The sequence below is a fragment of the Phaenicophaeus curvirostris genome, chromosome 8 (assembly GCF_032191515.1).
Source record: "Phaenicophaeus curvirostris isolate KB17595 chromosome 8, BPBGC_Pcur_1.0, whole genome shotgun sequence".
Taxonomy (NCBI): domain Eukaryota; kingdom Metazoa; phylum Chordata; class Aves; order Cuculiformes; family Cuculidae; genus Phaenicophaeus; species Phaenicophaeus curvirostris.
Genome location: NC_091399.1, coordinates 6,984,977 through 7,006,193, shown reverse-complemented (window position 1 = coordinate 7,006,193; position 21,217 = coordinate 6,984,977). Strand labels below are relative to the sequence as shown.

Below are 21,217 nucleotides of genomic sequence, written 5' to 3'. Positions count from 1 at the left end.
GGGACAACTGGCACAAGTACAGGCAGCTAACTCCTGATGTCTAAACTAAGCGAGGTGGGCAATCTTTAGGGGGCATTTTGATCGTCTTTAGGAAGGCAACCAAGCCATCATTATTTTAGGAAGCTTTGCCTCAATAAATGTGTGAATATTTTGCCTTTCTTGCTCATCTACTTTGTTAGCATCTAGCTGTCCACTCTTCTCCAGAACTATCGTTGGTCAACCTGGAGATAAGTGGAAATACTACCACATCAGCCTTAATTACCCCCCCAAAAAAGCGTTTTGAATTTGTTATGAAAACAAAATTGCTCACTCCCTAGGCTGCTCAAAGAGTTCTCTCTTGAGGGAAGAGGACAAAAAGAAGGATGTTTCTTCCAGAAAGGCAGGGAGGATATTGCCAGCAGTCTTGTCTTAACTGTCTCTGTAGCTTAGAGGCAGAGAGAGGAACTGGGATAGCAACAGGGGGAATCAAAAGGCAGGTGTCTGAGACTACACTTTGAAAAACTCTACAGTAAAGTCATAATAGATGCTCGTGGCGATAAAAAACTTTAAATCGCTTAGGAGTTCACTCTAGGTAAGTTTAGTTTGGTTTGAGGCCAAATGAGAATTAGTGCTTCCATTGAACTGTGTTAAAATATGACCTGCAGTTTGAGTGTTATTTACACATGTTTAAGCAGAATGAAGAAATGGGCTTTCCATCATTTTGAGCAATACGGACTATTTTGAACCTAGAAATTTAGGTTCAACGTCCAGCTCAAAAATTTATACATCCCACTGAGAAGCTGTGATGGGGCTCATCTTTGGTTAAAAATAACATGAAAGCATTCTGGTCACTTGCAAACAAGTGCAAGGCAGTAATAAGAAGTAGTTCTGTATTATTTGTTTTCACAGATTTCAATATATTCCTTTTTCTGAAGTACAAAAACCTCTGTGAAGTGGGGTGGGTGCCCAGTCTTCTCACCAGCTTCTTATGTTGCTGAACAACAAGAACAAAGTAGGGGAAAGCCAAGATATGTCCTGGCTGGTGTGGGGAGGGATGAACTCATTGCTCAGTCTTCTCTTATCCTGTTTTGGTATAACCTGTCTCTGAAGGACCATACAGAAGATTTACGGGTGTCTCTAATTCTCGTTCAGAATGCCAAATGGATCAAGTAGGATGCTACTGGGACCCTGTGAGGAGGAGAGATGCAAGTCTGCATGTGGGTGAACCTGCACATTTTGTGGCAAAAAGTATATGACGAGAAGAATTTCTGTCACCAGTGGCCACAGGGAATGGATGAGAATCTGAAAAGACATAGGTATTTATTCCACAGTCAAAGATTGTGACAGTCAATATGATTGGAGTTTTGCAAAACCAGCTGAGGGTCACTGGCAGCTTCCTTAAATTGCTAAACCACAACTGAGCCAGGAATCAGGCACATGACTATGTAAAATGGGTGGTATTAATAACCACCCAGGTGATCGAGCTAAATATAGAGATAATGCAGCCTTTTCTGGGCAGGGCTAAGAGATGAAAGCCTTACTGACAGTGTCACAGGAGAAGAAAGGAAAGCTGGAAGCTTACTGCATCCGCTACAAGAACTTCTACAGCCTGCTGCTGGTGGGATAGGGGCTCCAGGCTTCAAAGAATACAGAGGCATCTCCCCTAAGGTGAGTCCCGCCCTGGGAGTCTGAAGAAACTGTAAGATAAGTTGAAGATTAACCTACATCCAAGCATTGCACCAGTGTAATTTTTTATAATGTACTAAGCCTGTGATGGTGCAAACATCTGTTACTGGGTTTACTCTTTTGTGTGTGCATGTCTATATGTGTGTGTGCGTGCTCTTCAGAGAAGGGAAAGGGGAAGAACTGCCAGTCTCTGAAGTTTGCTGTGACTCAGATGTCCAGGTGTGATGCTAAAGAAAAGTTGTATTGAGCCATATTGAAAGAAAAAAACTTTAAAGGTACTTAAACAAGCCCCACTTAATGTTCAGAGGTCGAGCTCCTAATCTGGAGTTTAAAAAACTCTTGCTTTTTATTGTCTGTGCAGTGGTAAAGCAAGATGTCCTAACTTTGCATGGCTACAATAAAGAAACACAAAGTGTTCATTCCTCCCTTGGTTGCTGTGGGGCTGGGCTCTCACCCATAACCTGCTGTCAGCAGTCAGAGGTATGGAGCAAACTCAAACCTCCAGCCTACATTGTTCGTGACTTCTACTGTTGACCAAAAAGGAGAAGGCAGTTCTCCATGCCTATTGTTCATCCAGCAAATCCTTTCAGAAATGGAAGAGCATCGTGCCATTAGCTTTGTTTGAAACTGTTCTCGTTGCTGCGGCGCTTCTCCATAACTCCTTTCCCCAAATACATTGGAGAGGTCTGAAAAATCTGATTAAATCTGAAATTTAGGGACTAGCTGAAAACAGCGTGTCTGAAGGTATCTGGTAGCAGCAGGCGTTTGCTGGTTGCTCAGCCGTGTTGTGGTGTGACCTGCATGGACATCACCTCCATTCCTTCTTTGTCTTGCCCTGTCTTCAGATCTGTTCTTTGTGCTGATCTATTCCATAGCAGCCTTTGAGGTGTCTGAATGAGCAGGACTAGATATTTTATTAGCTTGTTTAATGTAGTGAAGGTGGAGGAAAAAGGCTGACCTGTTTGTACTCCTTAGCAGATGCCAATACTTGTGACTTTAGCTTCAGGTGGAGCAGTTAAGTGAACAAAAAACCAGAGTTACAAAGAGACTGAGCAGATGCCAGGGTTTTTTTATGTTTTCTGTTTCAGTGAGGACGAAATCAGGTTCCTAAATATCTTAACACACGTCCCAATAACTGGAGAATAAGACTACTCACCTCATCTCTCCAGCTACCTGCACTCCTGTACGTACTTTCAAATAATAGCTACCTCCATTAATCTTGTATCATTTAAGTGGATTAAGCTATGTGTAGGTGTTATCTATCTTTTCTGTACTGTGACCAGAGGGGAGACTGAACACCACACGTAAGCTTGTTATATATTTGTATGTGCAACCAAAGAAGTACTGGAGAAGGTTCATCCTCGCTCAGCTCCGTGGTGTTGGACAGGGAGAAACTGAGCCCAGTAACTCCTGAGAGTGAATGGGAACATTCTCTTTCCTGCTGTGCACCAAAGGTTGTGTTTCTGTGGTTCAAAGTAGGATTGGGGTTTTTTTTTGAGCACAACCATTTGCAAAATACAAGGATACTTCTCCCTGCTTGGTGTGGTTAGGACTCTGAGGTGAGGATCAACTTTTGGGTCCCACCTGGGCTGTGCATTGGGCTTTTTTGGGGCATGGCATCAACTTCAGTAGCTTGGTTTCTGAGTCCTCAGTGAAAAATGAATAAATACTTCTTGATTCCTCACCCAGATGGTGCAAAGTTTTATTTTGCTGTATTCAAACAGCACTTTGATGATACGAATCCCTAGCATTATGATTTGTTTCAACACGCATGTCCTGCTAGTAAAGTGCCGTGCAAAAGCCCAGCTCTCATCCCAGCCGCAATGGTATTAAGAATAATGCAAATGATTCAGAAATGTGAGTGGTTCGGAGCCTGTAAAAGATACCAGATGTAAGCGAAACGAACAAAAAAAGTCTGCATGCTACAAAGTAGTATTACAAAAGACTCTCATAGCAATATATGAAGAATATAATTTGTATTGTAGGAGAAGCGTTCAGTATCCTCTCGGGCAGAAAATCTTATGTAAATCACAAAATAATTTCCAAGATGTTCTATAAATACACAAACCTCGTGGGCTAGGAGAGGAGTTGGAGACTGTTACCCAATCTGCCCTGGAGCAGGCCAGGGAAGTAGATCTGCTGCTGAAAGACAAAGCAATTTTCCAAGATTTATAGACTGTAAATATTTTATTTACCTTCCAAAGAAGGAGTCCATACTCGTTGCAAAGAATGTGGATAAAGTGGGTGCAGAGTTGGATCCTCTTTGGTTTGGTGCGACTGAAAATAATTTAAAACATCCCTGGAAGCCAAGAGGGTTCAGGTATCTTTTGGTCCTGTCCCATTCATCACAGGGAGGTGCCGTGACGTTTCCCAGGCACATTTGCCCTGGGAGCACTGTGCTGTTCTCACACGCCTGTAGCTGCACAGAGCGCCTTTCCAACCTTGACTCTGAGCTGAGAAAATTGATGAACCGTGAATACAGAGCATTTCAATATCATTTTCAATTCACAAGCTGGTGTCCAGCATAAACTGCAAGTTGTTTCTGCTTGTAGCTTCCTTATAATTGGGTCCAATCTAGCTGAGATATCACACATCGACTCCACATGCTCTAAGCAATGCATAAGGGTAATGAAAGCTTTATTTTTGGTCTGTGCGTTCTCCAAGTCTCATTACAGGTAGCACTAATATTTACTTGTTTGCATTTCAAACGAAAGGGAGTCTGTTTAATAACATCAGCAATTTGGTCAATATTGGCACAGTCCAAGTGCCAAGCGGGGAGCTGGATGATGTCTTCATTAACCTCAGCACTATCTGTAGTGCTGCAGTTTTTCTCGGGAGACTGTGCTTTCTGCCACTGTAGTGTGACTGGGGCTGCAGAGGAGGAGCGGGTAGTAGGGCTGTCTGCTCAAATCTCAGGTTGGCTCCTGAATGAGACGCTTTAAATGTCTCCAAGATCTACACTTAATCATCATTTCCTCTGTCCCAGAAACCAGCTTGCCTGCGCTTGGTCCATTAGCATCTTCTCTCTTCTAAAGCTGAGCCCCATAAATCCTCAACTCCATGGAGGAGACCTCAGTTTTTGCCCCTTACCTGCCACACCAGCTGATACTTGTTCAGGGGCATCTGCTTGGTGTGACTATAACCTTCCATTCCTAAGATGTGGTTAGCTGGGAAGAGAAATGCAATGCATTTATTCATTCATTGCTACCCTTGTGAAAGCACACTATGGGTTATGTTGCTGACACAGTTTTCTGTGGCAGTCATCACAGTAGTTTGCAGATAGAAGTGGATTTGTTCTTAAAAGAGCTCAGAGGAAGGGAACTGTACCGATTCCCATGTTAGAGATGGAAAATGTGACAGCGAAGCAAGATGACTTGCGCCAGGAGTCTGTGGAGGAAGAGTGGGAGAGGAAATCCCATCTGCCAAAGAAGGAATTAATGCAGACTACGGGAAGAATGAAAGATGACTTGGTTGCAGATGATAAGAAGGCTGGAATGCAAGTGAAAGTTGGCCTGAAATCTGGATGGATGCAAGACAGAGAGGAACTGTATTTTCTGAATTTACTCACAATAAATACCTGTAGGTATGCAGCCAAAAGAGAAAACAGTACCTGGCTTGTGCAAGGACTTATCTCTCCGAAAATGAATTACAAGCTCATCCTTACTTGGCTCAAGCACACTGATGGGCCGCATGCTTGGAGCTGAGCTGCTTGCTTACAGAGAGTCTGAATTCAAGCCTCTGAGCAAAATATCCTCTCCTGGATCCCTGTGCTCTGTTCACAGCAGAGGTTGCAAGGTGGGGTCCAAAAAAGAAGCATTTCTTTTGCTATTGAAAGTTCTCATTTCCTAGCTAGTGTCCATTGCTGTTTTCTGCTTTCTGTATGTTACTGTGCTTAAACCATCATTATTTCTTCTGTTACTTTACATATTTTAATATTCTTTAGCTTTAAAAGTAATGACAAAAATAGTCCTCCAGCACATTCCTAAGAGTTCTTATCATTCAGGTTTTTTTGCACAGTGCTGTGACAGGTTCTGAGAACTACAGAAGCAATTATTATGAATTTAGTAAAGTTCCCCTATCAAGTCCGTGATTCATCTAAGATTGTTCCTCAGTTGTCAAGTAATTCCCAAGCAAATAATTCCCCAGAAGATGATTTCCCCAGTCAACTCTAAGCTTTGTACTCTACAACCAAAAACCACTTCTACCTCTGCACCATCTGATGGTCCCACTCAGTTCTTTAGCTAATTCCCACTTTGGCATTACTGGTGAAAAAACCTATATATAAAAACCTTGATGAAGAAATATTGCACTGCATGAGCAGAACTCCAGGCATGTGTGTTCCAACATGGGAGGAAGTTACCCACGTCTTTCTTTTAGATGCTGATGGAGCGAATATGTTGGTGCAGACAAGTACCCCAAGGTACAGTGACTCTACAGGAATGAGTAAAGCCCAGTGAAATGTAAGCCAGTATGTTTTCCTGGGGACGTTTCAGACAGCTCCTATTTCTATGTGGGCCACAGATAGTGAGCAGAGACAGCTTCACAGTAGCTTTTCTGAGTCGCAGAGTGCAAAGCTGAAGAAAAGTGGAAATCATCAGGACAAGGGAACTTCGTTATCTGAGTCTGGAAAGCATCTGTGGCTTGGGTTTAGGTTGAGATTTGCAGGAAAGGTTGGTTGACTCGAAGAACTTCCATGTCAGCCTCGCAGTAGATCTAATGCAGACTGGTTTTGTGCCATAAGGTGTTTCTGGAGCTCTTATTTGTACACGTCTTCATAGGATCATAGAATCCCTAGGTTGCAAAAGAACTTCGAGACAATCAAGTTCAATCGTACCTATCCACCACTAAATCGCATCCCTAAGCACTTCATCCACCCGTCTTTTAAACACCTCCAGGGGACTCCACCACCTCCCTGGGCAGCCGGTGTCCGAGAACGCTTTCAGTGAAGAAGTTGGTGCTGCATGTACTGCTGTTACTTTATCTTCTGCTAAAAATGATAAGGAGGAACACTCATCTTTGTGGTGTTGTACCTCCTCTGAGTCAGCCCAGACCTTTCCTGAGCACCCTCAGGGATTGTCCCACATGTACCTGGCATCTCTTGTGGCCATTGCCTACAGGGTGGATTGAAATGTGCTATTGAAATAAACTCAGTATTTTTACTTGACATGAAGCAGCTGTCCTTTCTGGGATTTACAGCTTCCTGACAGAGGCATTTGCTGATTTTATTAGCAAAAATAACCCTCCCCTTTTGGAGTCAGTTTTAATTTACTTCAGCCCTGCCACAAAATTCCCTTGGGATGCCAGTGGGAAGTGAAAGAAACTTCTAGAAATAAAGACCCAATAAAATAGAAGTAAAAAGCAGCTTTAAAAGATGCAGTATTTTACATGAAAGGCACCCTTAAAAGCAGTTCGGTGTTTAATGAACAGGATATCTTCCAAACTGGCAAGTGCCCAAACTAACTTCAGATACCTGAGCATCCTTCTCTGAAACCTGATGGTGGGAGAAATTGATGCTCCGCAATGATAAAAAATATTTGCAAAGGAAAGATGGACTGGCAGGCACCCACGTTTTGAGACCTGAAGAAAGAACCTCTTCAGAAAATTACATATTGAATTAGTTTTATTGCTTCAGCGTGTAAAGAAAAATCTTGAATTATGTTACAAATGTCACTTTGTATCTGCAGTCCTAGAACTACTGTTAAACTGCCTGTTAGGTAGATGGCAAGCCTGTCACCAACATAGAGTCATAGAATCACCAGGTTGGAAGAGACTCACCAGATCTTTGAGTCCAACATTACATGTTTTGGTAGAATTTAGTTCCTTTAGTCCTTCAGACAACATGAAGGAAAGGGCCACAATGACACTTTTATGCCGAATCATTGTTAGCAGCGCTGTGACTTTGGTTTACAAGCAGTTAAAATGAAATTTAGGCCGGAGCATGATGAAATCCTGTGTTTTCCTACATGTAGGTGAGCTGCAATTCCCACCTCTTTGCACTGACCATTGTGTCAAAGCCAAACAGAAAACCCAGGAGGAGCCCTGGACGGGTCATGGAAGTTTTTTAGAGAGATGTTGCAGGCAGTAATCTTACTGCCTAATCTAATGTCTGCATTAGAAAGATAGTTTGCCTTGGTTTTATTTACAGTCAGTAGAGCCTAATTCACCTGTTGTTCAGTCCAGCTGTGCTCTGGTGAAGAATACTTTTTTTTTTAGCATCTCCTAAGGCACCAAAGCCGTGTGCATGAAACCAGGCAGTGTGAATAACCTCTCCTCGAGGGAGATAGGCACCTTGCATCCAGGAAAAAGCCTTACAACACCAGCCCCCCATGAAGGGACAGGGGACAGGAGCTCTACTCTTCATACGGGCTCAGTCCCACAGGAGTGAGGCATGAGAATATGGAGAAGGCAGTGCAAACAAAGAATGAGGTTTCAGAAGGCAACGCGTAGCCAGGAATGCAGTAAGGAAGCTGAGAACTAGCTTGATCACTGGGAATTTCCTAGTTTTCAGATTAAGGAGTTCTGTGGGTCCACTCCTCAGTTGAATGTCCCGCTGTGCTTCTGCACAGGACCAGGGGTTCCTCTTACGACAGGCTGGAGGAGCCACACAAGTGCAGTGAGCTGGGCTCCAAACCTGCCTGCTAGATATTGCTATTTAATCCAACGCTGCAGCAATTCCTTATGGGGACGAAGAGAAAGTGGGTGAGTGAAAATGCCCTTTTACTGGTAATTTTATGTTCTGAAGCCTGGTTTATGGATAGAAGGACCACCTGGAGGTGAAAGAAAAAATGCAATTGGTAGTTTGACCTTCTATTGAATATAGTGGAGAGGTAATGTGGGACGTGGTACTTGAGGAGAGCAAACCAATGTATTAGGCATCAAAGAAGATAGCACTGAAGTGCTTCTGATGCAGCTCAGATGCAAGTCTTGGTGAGTTTAGTGCACAAATGGGGAGGAAGGGGTCACAGTCTGCTTTGGGGGCCCACAGTAAATACACAACAGGGACAGTCTGTGTGAACGTTCATAGATAACCACAAGCCAGGCTTGCAGAAAGCAGTGCCAAAATGAAGCTTCCTACCATTTCTTCAGAGATGACCCTGCTGTGAGCTCTCCCTGTGGCTGAGGAGTCTGCAATAGGAACTGCACCTCCCTCCCCAGGAGGGATTTTCGCTTTCCGATAGCAAAACTACAGTGGAGTTATGACCTCGTAGGAAGTCAAGTGAAAAAAGACCTAGTCATCAACAAGAAAATCAGATCTGGGAAGAGCGGTGAAGGTCAAAGCGGAAGGATGCTAGATAAATTCAAAATACATATAGACTATCTATAAAGGTGTAAAGGAGTAAACTCCTTCAGGGAAAATGAGAGGAGATTTATAAATCTTCTCTTGATACACAGAAAAGAACCATTATATTACAAGGAATATATTTAAGGTATATATTTGAAGTATATTTTTGAAGCTTGGTGTTACTTGATGATATACAGGCTTAATCATATTCATTAACAACTCTTTGTAACAGGCAAAGTCACACATGTAGAGAACCATGTTCAGCCCTGAAAGAAAACCCAAAGAATAATAAAACCACTGTGGAAAGAGAAGGACCCATTTGCCTCTTGGCATCTAAGCAGACCCTCATCTGTGGTACGCAGGATCCTTGTCTTCAGTCTGGGTTTTATGCGTATTTCATTGTTTCGTTTTCAAACTTCTTATCTGATAACGTGTAAAGGAATATGTATTCTAGACAGCTACCTCATCAGAGTACAGATTTGTTTTGGAGAAAGCCGGATGTTTTTGATGACATGTAAGAATGCCATAGCCAAAAAGCATTAAAATAGCTACAGCTCATGGTGCATGTTAACGCAGAGGGAGCCGACATGAATACATTGTGCAAATAGCTGCCCTTCCTTCCGGCAGGCTGCCAATTATTGCTTGGGTTTCTTGGTCAAAATAAAAATGCGCTATGTTAAAGATGTCGTTTTGCATCTTACACAACCTGGTTTTCCCCACTGAATAACTGGAGGAGAAACTCTTCCATTTTCAATACCGCTTGCATGGGGTTTTCTGAAATCAGAATCCTTCTCATTGCCCTCCCTCCATACCACCCGGGAAGGGGGCTTGGGATGGAGGAGGGATTGCTCAAAGCTCTCCCACAATGTTTTCAGTCATTTAAAAAAAAGTCTTTTTAGAATCTCATGGAATTACCTGAAAGAGGCTCCAAGAAAGCTGGGAAGGGGCTGTTCACAAAGGCTTGAAGTGATAGGACAAGGGGCAATGGGTATAAACTGGAGAGGGGCAGATTTAGACTAGACATACGGAGGAATTTCTTCACCATGAGGGTGGTGAGGCGCTGGCCAAGGTTGCCCAGAGAAGCTGTGGCTGCCCCATCCCTGGAGGTGTCCAAGGCCAGGTTGGATGGGGCTTGGAGTCCCTGATCCAGTGGGAGGTGTCCCGGCCCATGGCAGAAGGTTGGAACTGGATGATCTTTAGGGTCCCTTCCAACCCAAACTATTCTATGATTCTGTGATTCTAATAAGTATTTCTGATTTAACTCTCAAATTTGAAATAACCATTCATTTACAAACTTCCAAGCGTATCCCACTGCAGAAATGTGGTTTTGTATGAGATAAGAAGCAGCAGTTCTTTGACATCATGGGCCAACATTTCAGAAGTGTTGAATTTTGTTTGAAGAGGAATCTTTCAAATTACAGGGGCCCAAAACAGTAATTTTCTGATTTATATTGTGTAGATAGATACATATCACCCAAGTATGGGAACAGAGAAGCGTCCCTTGTGTAAGTCAAAGATACAACTAATTTGCATTGTTTCCTGTTCTCTAAGGATATTGAAGACAACATTGTGGCAAAGAGCAGCTCGTTAAATGCATGTGACAATCAGGAGGTTGCCAAAAGCCTTCCAGAGACATATTTAGTACTGTTAATTCTTGTGATCACATCAAGTTAATCATCTTTTATCAATTCAGATGGCTCTCCTTCTGGGGACAGCCTGTCTCGCTGACATCTGATGTGCGCCGTATTAGCATCACCACATCTCCAACAAAAGAAGAGTACAGCAGATTAGATGAAGTATCAGAAAGATGTTGCTGCAGTGCCATTTGTCAGCAGCGAGTGCCAGTCTGGTGACTGCAACTGAAAAAAAAAAAAAATCAAAGACTTGGGAGAGAAAGAGAGCTCCAAGCCGAAAGTATCAGTCTGAGCCATAGCTCCTTGGTGTTCTGCAGTACAGTGCTGGCATGTTGAGCCAGCAGGACTCTCAGTCCCTTTAAAAAAAGGAGATCTGTGTCTCCACATTAAAGATACATAGATGATGAAATCTGCTGTGACGTTCGGAGTGTGCTCTGTCGTTCCTAGCTAGCAGGGGCATGAACTGAACTCCTTTCCTCCTCCGTTTCACAGGAGATCAGCAAAAGGGTAAAAGTGACTTGCTGGGGCCAGGGGGAGGATGTGTCCCCGGGAGGGCAGCGCTTTTTGGGGTGTAACGTAGGGCTGGCAGAGGTTCCTGCTGGGCATGTTTACATCCCTGCCATCAACTCACCTTACTTTCTCGCTATACGCATTAACCCTTGAAAAGACAACCCTGCTGATTGCAACTGCCCTTGCTGCAGCCGTCTAACTCTCGTGCATCGAATACAAAGGAGCTGTCTGGAAGCCTTCTGTAACTGTATCATTTTCTGTAATTGATCTTTTAAATATACTGGACTTGCATACAATGACAGGAGGCCTTTACATGAGGCCATCAAGAAATTATAATAAGACAGGACTTTGGCAGCTTCTAGGACACAAATGGGGTGTAGACAACTGAGATCAGAGAGAAAAGTGCAGTGGAAAAATGCTAAGGAGGAAGCAGGAATGTTCAGGGCTGAGCAAACCACGCCAGAAATAGATGAAGCTTCTAGATCTGACTAGGCTGACTTTTTTTCCTTTTCATTGTATGTGCCTTAGAGAAAAATTCCAGCTCTGTAAAGAGTTGGTGTAGAAATACTGCTGTACATTACCCAGGGAGGTTGTAAAACTTCCATCTTCGGGGATATCAAAAACTTGATTGGATACAGTCCCAAGCAACCTGCTGTAACTGGGCCTGCCTTGATGAGGAGGCTGGAGCAGAGGACCTCCAGAGGTCCTTTCCAGCCTACATGATCCTATGCCAACAGTAATGTGGTCTTTTGCCTTTGCATATCAAATACTAGTAAAGGTGGATCTCTACGATGTTTAGTGATATGACCTGTTAGTGTAACCCTTTATGAGGCCTCAACAACAACCCTTTGCATATTGTCTTTAATATAGTCTTAAAATAAGAGAAAACACCACTATCCTGGTTCAGTATCAGCTAGGTGAGTAGGTACATCCCCTACTGGGAAGCCTTGATAGGAAGAGCTGCATGTGGAACCGCTGCCCGGGGAGTGGTAAATAACGTGGTAACAGCAACTCTGATTCCAAACCCCAGTTACATCCTGAGACACAGACCTGCCAGGAGATGATACTAATTTGTTTAGGGGGATGTCGTTATATCGTATAAAGCAAGCGTGTGGGTGTACCATGTCAGAGGGACCCTGGAGGGCATCGTGGGTGACGTGTACCTACAGCATGTGGATGGCTTCACGCTGAAGGAGGGGAGGGTGCTGAGCGTTTAACCCTGCTCAGTGTGGCCATGTAGGACAGGATGTGAAGAGGGATATTTTCCTCACTCAAACAATGTGAAACCTTTTTTCTTATTTGTCAAAATATAATTACAGAAATTGGAATTTGGCTGCAAAAGCAAAGCTAGCCCATCTACGAAGGCAAAGCGAGCCAAGTTATTGAACCTCAGCCCGTGAAAGTGTCTTTTGGCTTTTACACTATGAGATTCTGAGGCTGCCCTGTTTCTTTTTGAAGGATGTCTTTTTGAGGAAGCTAAAAAGTTACATGAAATTTTTAGAACTTTATCTACTAACGCTTACATTCCTGTTAAGCCTGAAGTCAAACTGGGACAGCTCAAATGTGAGCGAAGGGCCAAATGAGAATTATGTAGAGAACTCACTTGACAAGGCCACTTCAGACAAAAGAAATGTTAAACAAATAGCCTCACACAATGGGAAATGGTGAACTTCTGTTGAACCTCACTGATGGCCGGGTGCCAAAGGAAAGTTTGAAGCTACCCGCATGTTCTCTGGTGGAAATCTCTCTGGTTTTAATGTCCGGCATTTGTATACCATTTTAAATGGAAAATGAAGAGTGTTTAATTATCTTTCCAGGGTATGACAGCTGATAGAAATGAAAACGTCTGCCCAGAACTCGTATGCTTCACAGAGTCCTGCAGACTGGTAATTACTCAGATGATGTAAACCTAGGCCATATGAAGACGCAAATGATAAATAGGTAAGACTAGATGATTTTGCAACATAACAATAGTACCAAAGAAAAGGAAAACATTCAGGTGTATCATCCTGGATGAGCGTTGGTTTTGGACCGCAGTCTGCGGTTATGATCTGGGTAACTTCTCGGAATTGGCAATGCAAGGCAAGGGCTGTGGGTAGAAGTAACATCTTTTTTTAGGGTAGATGGAATAGAAGAAGCTTTCCAGCTTTCAGGACCACAAGTCTTTCAGATTTTAAAATAAAATCACAATTGCTTTGCCTAATACAACCTAAATCCTGGCCAGGAAAATTAACTCTGCCTGTCAGGATAAAACTCTAACATCCAACCACTTTGTCAGTACCTTCTGATATTCCTGATTTAAGTTTTTTGTCCACTACAGAAAAACTGCATTCTAATATTTTAAATATTCTGATCACTGTTATCTGCAGTAACTGCATGGAACAAATTACTAAAAGGATTGATCTCATAAAATAAAATTAACTATTTGAAATGGAAAGCTTCCATCACAATCTGATGATGTCAATTAAAGTTGCAGAAAATGCAGTTCACTGTTTGTTGCAAAAAGAAAGACAACTTGGGCCAAATTATTTTAAGGTATGTGTTGGTCATTATCCTTTTAACTCTAGATGGGGCAGAGCTTTGGAAGCGCAGAATCCTAGAATCATGGAATGGTTTGGTTTGGAAGGGACCTTCAAGCCCATCCAGTCCCACCCCCTGCCATGGGCAGGGACACCTCCCACTGGATCAGGGACTCCAAGCCCCATCCAACCTGGCCTTGAACACCTCCAGGGATGGGGCAGCCACCACTGCTCTGGGCAACCTGGGCCAGGGCCTCCTCACCCTCACAGTAAAGAATTTCTTCCTAAAATCTAATCTAAATCTCTTCTCTTTCAGCTCGAAACAGTTCCTCCTCATCCTATTCCTGCGCTCCCTGATCAAAAGCCCCTCCCCAGCTTTCCTGCAGACCCTTTCAGTTCTGGAAGCTGCTCTAAGGTCTCCCAGGAGTCTTTTTTTCTCCAGGCTGAACAACCTAACTCTCTCAGCCTGTCAGATCTGAAGTTCAAAGGCAAGAGTCCTGAGGGACTGGAATGTGCTTAGGTGTAGGTTTACATCCTACCCCGGCCCCCATTTTTAGTAAGAACATTTAATTCTCCTAGTAGAAGAAGAAAGGACACCCCCAAAGTCTCAAGGTTTGGAGTCAAAGATGTTTCTGGCAGTAGGTGGTTGGAGAAGTTCACACATTTGTTGTAATTAGAACCTGTTTCTCCTCATTCTTCTTCTTCGATGCCTACAAAATACCTGGCCATAGCTACAGCTCAGGAGCCCTCAAACCGTTGCTTAAGGTGCTAGTGAAGACAGACTAACTGTCTCCACACTTCCCAGTCTTCCTTGGCTTTTAGATGATCAGGTCTTCAGAGTGAGTTTTGTGGTTGGGATCCTGAGGAGTTGCCACGAACGCAGCTACAAATAAAAAAATCTCTGATGAACTTGTGTTAGGTCCTGACCAGAGAAATGTTCCTGCTCTCCTCACCTGGCACAAGTTCCTGAAGTGAAGAAGGATGGCTAATGACTTGGTTGCACCAGTGGCTTTAGGGGATGCCATTACATTATGGGACAGGGCCTGCTAGTCAGGGTATGCAAATGCCAGTGCAAATCCTTCTGTGTAAAATGCCTTTGAAATCCCCAGGGGATGCAAGGTAAATACAGTAGAAATACCAATTATCTGAAATTGGCCTGCCCAGGAGTTTGTCTTCTGAGGAGATGTTGGTTAAAACATCACTGTCAAATAGCAAGAAGAGCAGGATGGGTCAGTCCTGCTCATTAACTCCTCCTTCACTGAGATTATTTGACCCCGAAGACTTGTAAAAATAAATCACAAAGCAGCCCAGCTCTTTACATAGGCCAGATTGCAGCAAGTGGGGGGTATTTTAATACAAGATATACCTGAATCCACAAACACCTTGCAGGATGATTGCCCAGTTCCCATATTTCAGCTGACACCAGCTGAACACTTTCCAGGACAGTGACACTCAGGGCCGTTTTCAGGAACAAATTGTAAACGTTTCTAGCTACCGGCTAAATACCACTTGGTTTGCCAAGTGCAGCTGAATGTGAGATGTATTTATGCTGAAGCAGGAAGACCCATGAACAACTCACCCAGCTTTCTGTCCCTTTTCTCTGCAAAACTACTAATCCATGGCACAAAAGTTACTGCAGGAGCTAAGTTAAATACTATTTTTCTGAGTGAGAGCCCATTACAGAGGCACTGTCCTACCGTGATTAACAAGCGTGGGGTCTTCCACTCCCTGGCCTCTCTCCCACTTACAGTGCTAAAACACATTCAGCTAGAAGTAAAAAGCTTTGAGGCTGTTTCCTAGCTGCCAGCTTTAAATTTAGCCAAATTAACATCCTGTTTCCTGAGCACCCTCTCTATTCTAAAGACTGTATCTGTTGCATCAGTCCTACCTGCTCCAGTCCCATTGAGAAGGTTCAGGGTGGGAGAAAGTCCAGCTTGAGGTCTCCTGTCTGCCAGCTGTTGCTGCTGAGCGTTCTAGGATGAGAAGGGAAAGCCATGAAAGTCTCTGTTTGCTTGTCTTCAGGCAGAAAACCACCATAAATTCACATGGATTACACCTGCTCGGTGACAACGTGACCTTCAGCAGTGAAGCCACACTGAGAGCCAGGGCCAGCACATGGCCCTTCCCCACACCGTAGTCATGGCGAAGTCAGAGATGGACCAGATCATTACTGAGCCTAATGCACCAGGTCCATCCTTTTTCACTGACAGGGTGATGGGAAGAACAGCACTGGCTCTAAAGCTTTGGTAAAGTCCCATTTTCTGTCCCTGTCCAAAGGTTTCCACCCCAGCTCTGAAGGAGCAGGTAAGCAGCACTCACTATGCAGAAACGTTTGTAGCAAAGCTGAGTCCTAACACATCCTTCCTGAGATAAAAGTGCTTCTTGAAACATAGTCTAAACAAGGAAGTTTGGGTTTTTTTGTTTTGGAATATGTTGGATAGGGAATAAAATCTGCTATCATGCCTGAAAAGCATTTTCTTCCTGGATATCTGTACTGCTTTTCTCTTGCTTTGTAGAGTGAGATTTCAGGCATCGGTGTGGGAACTAGAGCAGTGTAGGGATCCAGTTTGGCTCTCAGTGTCAGCAGGCTCGTTCTCTGGCTTCAGGACAATCCAATGCTCTGTGTGAATTGAGCAAGAAGCTTCTGAGCATATTCTTCTGCTTAGTAATCAGAGAGTCCAAAATCAGAACCACTCAAAATACAGATTTAAGCCAGCCAATTTTCTAATCCTCTACCACAAAGTGGAGGTGGGAAGCTTAAAATTAAAAGAAGGACTATTATTAATTCCTTCCAAAATAACAACAACAAAAAATCCATGACGCCTGCTTCATGAAGCCTGGTTTCCTGCAGGCTGTCCTACCTCTTTTGCACTGCCACAGCCCATAGTTCAGCAAACCTCTTGTGATACACAACCACAGGGCCTCCAGAGGCCAAGCTCTCTGCAAAACGGCTTCAGCTCTCCTCTCCTCATCCCCTGGACCTTTCCGTTCACCAGCTCCACTCTCGTGTCACCTGTGGCCACCACAGCAACCACATCTCTGTTCTTTTCCTTCAGCATCATCCAGCCAGAAGACAGCACAAGCTGTTCCCTGGAGCTTTGTTCCTGTGGATTAGTCGGTGAGTATATCCATCGCCAGCAGCATCTGCTGTAGGCAACATCTAGGAGGCAAGTCATCCCTGCATTTCCCTCTGTGGCAGCATCAATATCATCACTTTCCTCTACAAGCTTCTCCATTTCTACGAAACTTAGAGGACTTAATTTTTTTTAAGATCTTCACTGCAGCTTCTACCTAGCTTGGGTTAAAGCCAACCATGCTCTGATGGTAACAGCCTTGTTTCCACAGGAAACCAGGCTAAAAGACTTCTCCTCGCCTGCACTTGGAAGCTGCCAGTTTGACAAGCTGCCAGAGCCTGCCTGACAAAAACAGACCTCTCCACGCTTCCTCTTGCAATTAATTTCCCATGGAGCCTAAAGGTGAACTGCCAGGCCACTGATCTCCCTGCAAACAAGGGATTGGCAGTGGTGGCAGGAGATGTCCGTGGGGATGAAGTATCTGGGAATGACACACGCTGGCTTCTCGTTACATCGATCTGGTCCTAACTGGTCCCTAAATGAAGAGGAGTCACTGAAAGTGAGACACAGGTCATTGGGCTTATTTTCAGTAGTAGCTCCAACAAAGAGCTACCCACTCCGAAGTCAGACAAGGCATGGCATATCACAGCTTTATTTCACCGTCAGCTCCCTTGCAAGTTCCTCCAGCTTCTGAACAGAACCCTCGCTCTAATCTTTAGAGGAGCATGTCGTGCCAAACCAACACAATACCCTGCTTCTTCCTCATTATTTGGTTACTGATCCCGTTTCTCTGCTTTCAGGACAGGATTGAAAGGCTGATGGGAGTCAGAGCAATTCATTCCTGCACATGCTGGTGAGTGGTATGGCTCGGTCTGCTGCCTCGTGCTGCTCCAGCGTTAATCCTCACCACCCCTGCCAAGCTGGAGACTGGAGCTGTGACTGTCCTGTGGACAGGGAACGAAAAGCCCTAAATAAAAGCCACAGCTCTCTTGATTTTGAGTATCCATCTGTCTAGGCTCTGGCTCACCAGAGAGACCCTACTCTCCTTTGCAGCCACAGTGGCAGAGCTCTCAGCAGCTTGAGCTGCAACTACAAACAATGAGCATTTCTGTAAATTAGGCAAGCAGGTTCTCAAGCCAACCAGCAGAAAGTCAGGGAACCACTAGCCAGCAGCTGTCTCTGAGAAACGTGATGCACAAAACCCAAGCCATAGTGGACATAGAAGCATAGAATCATTTACCTTGGATAGGACCTTTAAGATCACCAAGTCCAACCTCTAACACAGCACTGTCAAGTTCACCGCTAAACCCTGTCCCTAAACACCTCTCTCACATGTCTTTTAAACACCTTCAGGCATGGTGACTCCACCACTTCCCTGGGCAGCCTCTTCTAGTGCTTGACAGCCCTTTCAGGGAAGAAATTTTTCCTGATATCATAGAATCATAGAATCACCAGGTTGGAAAAGACCCACCAGATCATCGAGTCCAACCATTCCCATCAATCACTAAACCATGCCCCTCAGCACCTCGTCCACCCGTGCCTTAAACACCTCCAGGGAAGGTGACTCAACCCCCTCCCTGGGCAGCCTCTGCCTGTGCCCAATGACCCTTTCTGTGAAAAACTTTTTCCTAATGTCCAGCCTGAACCTCCCCTGGCGGAGCTTGAGGCCATTCCCTCTCGTCCTGTCCCCTGACACTTGGGAGAAGAGCCCAGCTCCCTCCTCTCCACAACCTCCTTTCAGGTAGTTGTAGAGAGCAATGAGGTCTCCCCTCAGCCTCCTCTTCTCCAGGCTAAACCTCCCAGAGTGCAGTGTGAGGCCCTTCCCTCTCATCCCATCCATTGTTACTTGGGAGAAGAGACCAACACCCAACTTGCCACAACCTCCTTTCAGGCAGGCACGGTGGTATCTGCCATGGACTTTCCATTGCCTGGACCTTGCCTTCCTGAGGGCTTTCTCTCAATCTACAGCAAAGGAGAAAGGGATCCCACAGGACAGAATTTCCATCGTTACGGAGCCCTTTTTAGCTCCAGGTGGACACAGAGCCCATCCATTCCATGCACCACATGGAATGCCAGGTATGGGGGCAAAGACATCCCTTTTCAAACCAGGACCACGGCTGAGCTGACAGCCTGGCCTCAGAAAAAGCTGTCCTAGTTCCACTTAGGGACAAGAAGCTGTGGCACAGAGGAAGTCTTTGACTAGCTGGCAATAGCAGAATTTGGGACCATTACCCACTTCTGCAGCTGAAGCCAATGCCATGTCAAAGCACCCATTGACCACACATTCCTGGCACCGGGAACTGTCTGCAGCAATAACTGGCGGGAGAGGGGCTTTCTCCTGAATTGTTCAGAGCTGCCAACTAGAAGCCAGTCCAGAATGAGATGAGACCACAACATTCATTTTGGTTTAGTTTAGATAGGTTTAAACCAAGGCCAAATTAGTAGTATATTAATTTTCACTGTCCATACACAAACACAGCTTCTCTGGTACATCAAGACTTTGAACTTTATCATCCACTGATACCCTCTTGTCAAAAAAACCTTGAAAAATTAGTTGCCAAAGGTCTCATCATACCATAATATAGATATTACCGGTCACCAAAGGCTGCGTGCACAGAAATGCTTCACAATTCACATCCTATTCCTTTCTGCTTCACTAGTTTTTGAGTCTGTTCAGGGAGGAACAATTACACCGTCAAAAATTGCTCTTGGTGGGTTTCATGGCTTTGCCAGAAAAATCTTTTCTCAAAACATGGCACTTAGTCTGTGTGGCTGTCCTGGTAAAGCAATAACCCTAAAAAAAAGCTCTGGGGGATGCAGCTGGCTTGATTTTTATCTTGGTTTTCTAAATTATGAATCTAACTCATGCTTCTAAGTTTACTTTCCTTAAAGGAAGGTGGGAGTTTAACTGGCTTTCCCCTCTCTAACTGCTTTGGCCACAAAAGTTTCCACTGGCAGAACAAATTCCTTCCAAACGCCAGTGGGCAGCCTCAGATCTGCAGCCTCACAGGGGACCCTGTCCCACAGGGTGACCTTTGGCTGTTGTGCTTTAACCCAGTGATGCTCAGGGGAAGGAGCGTTTATTTCCCCTGTTCCTCTGAGAGCCGCTGCTGCTATTTACAGGCTGATGAAGCTCAACATGATGTGGGTACGTACTTCTCAGGTTTTTCCACTTGCTCTGGGTGCCTGCAGTTATGGTGCACATCTGCCCAGCACAGCAAGCGTTTCTCCTTCAGGTAAAAAAAAAAAGAAAAAAAGAAAAACGAAAAAAAGAAAGTGTTCTCAAGATTTGTAGGCTTTGGGATAGGTCTGAGCTGCACATCTTCATGGATGATGGGCAGCGCCTGGGCTGCAGGAGGTGTTGGGCAGCAGAGGCGCTTGCTGGACTCCACAGAAGGGGAGGTGATGGGACATCCTCAGTCTTCTTGCTTCTCCTTGCAGTGATGCTGCTGAGCTCAGCCTGGTGAGACCAGACCACAGGTTTCCCACCAGGTTTTCCAGCCTACTCAACAGACACAGGTAGGAGCAGGATGTCCGTGAGCTCTCATGAGCAGGAGGACAGATTAACCAGAGGTGCTTCTGAAAATCCCACGATGCAGCTTGCCAGCAAGGGGTGGGAGGCTTGTGTTCAGGATCCAGGCTGCTCCCTGGGATGAGATTTGTCAAAGTTACTGCTTTCCACTTTTGCATTTTCTTGCATTTGCATCTGGTACCAAAGGCCCCTCAGTCCATGTCATTGCTCTCTTTTTCCTTTGGCTGTTTCCTGGTGGCTGTCGTGATTTGCTGCTTTGGGTTTCCAACTGTGTTCAGTCAAGATTTACAGGTGAAGAAGGATTTTAACACCCAAACAGATTTACCAAAACAGGATTCTCTTTTTAATAATTACATTGTCAGTTGCTTTAGAATTTGGGACACTTCAATGTCCAAATATGTCCAGTTAGAGGGACAAAAATAGCCTTTTGTGGAGTGCTGGTTTGAGGTAGCATCTGAGCCACTGCTTGTCTTCCAGCTCACAGTAAACTTAGCTCAGCAATGTTTGTTTTGGCAGGCTTTGTGCCAGCTTCACTTCTACAGAGGTGGTCATAGAATCATAAAATCATAGAAGCACAGAATCATAGAATCATCGGATTGGAAAAGACCTCTTGGATCATCAAGTCCGACCATTCCTGTATGCCACTAAAACATGTCCCTGAACACCTCATCTATCCGTCTTTCAAATACCTCCAGGGATGGTGACTCAAGTACCTCCCTGGGCAGCCTCTGCCAGTGCCCAATGACATTCTGTGAAAAATTTCTTTCTGATATCTAGTCTGAACCTCCCCTGGAGGAGCTTGAGGCCATTCCCTCTTGTCCTGTCCCCTGTCACTTGGGAGAAGAGGCCAGCACCCTCCTCTCTACAATCTCCTTTCAGGTAGTTGTAGAGAGCAATAAGGTCACCCCTCAGCCTCCTCTTCTCAAATTCGTTTGGTTAAAAATGACCTTTGAGATCATAAAGTCCAACCATACCTGTCCACCACTAAACCAGATCCCTGA

At 44.6% G+C, this 21,217-nt stretch overlaps 1 long non-coding RNA gene across 3 annotated transcripts; it reads left to right on the top strand.

Moving 5' to 3' along the window:
* The first annotated feature begins 1,526 nt into the window (after positions 1–1,526).
* LOC138723379 (uncharacterized) lies at positions 1,527–17,677 on the top strand. Of its 3 annotated transcripts, XR_011337853.1 has the most exons (6): positions 1,527–1,647; positions 12,909–13,032; positions 15,633–15,914; positions 16,667–16,728; positions 16,956–17,254; positions 17,485–17,677. It is a non-coding gene; the product is annotated as an uncharacterized lncRNA (long non-coding RNA). The 3 variants fall into 3 exon arrangements; XR_011337851.1 differs by having other exon boundaries at positions 16,956–17,677; XR_011337852.1 differs by lacking the exon at positions 15,633–15,914 and having other exon boundaries at positions 16,956–17,677.
* The last annotated feature ends 3,540 nt before the right edge of the window (positions 17,678–21,217 follow it).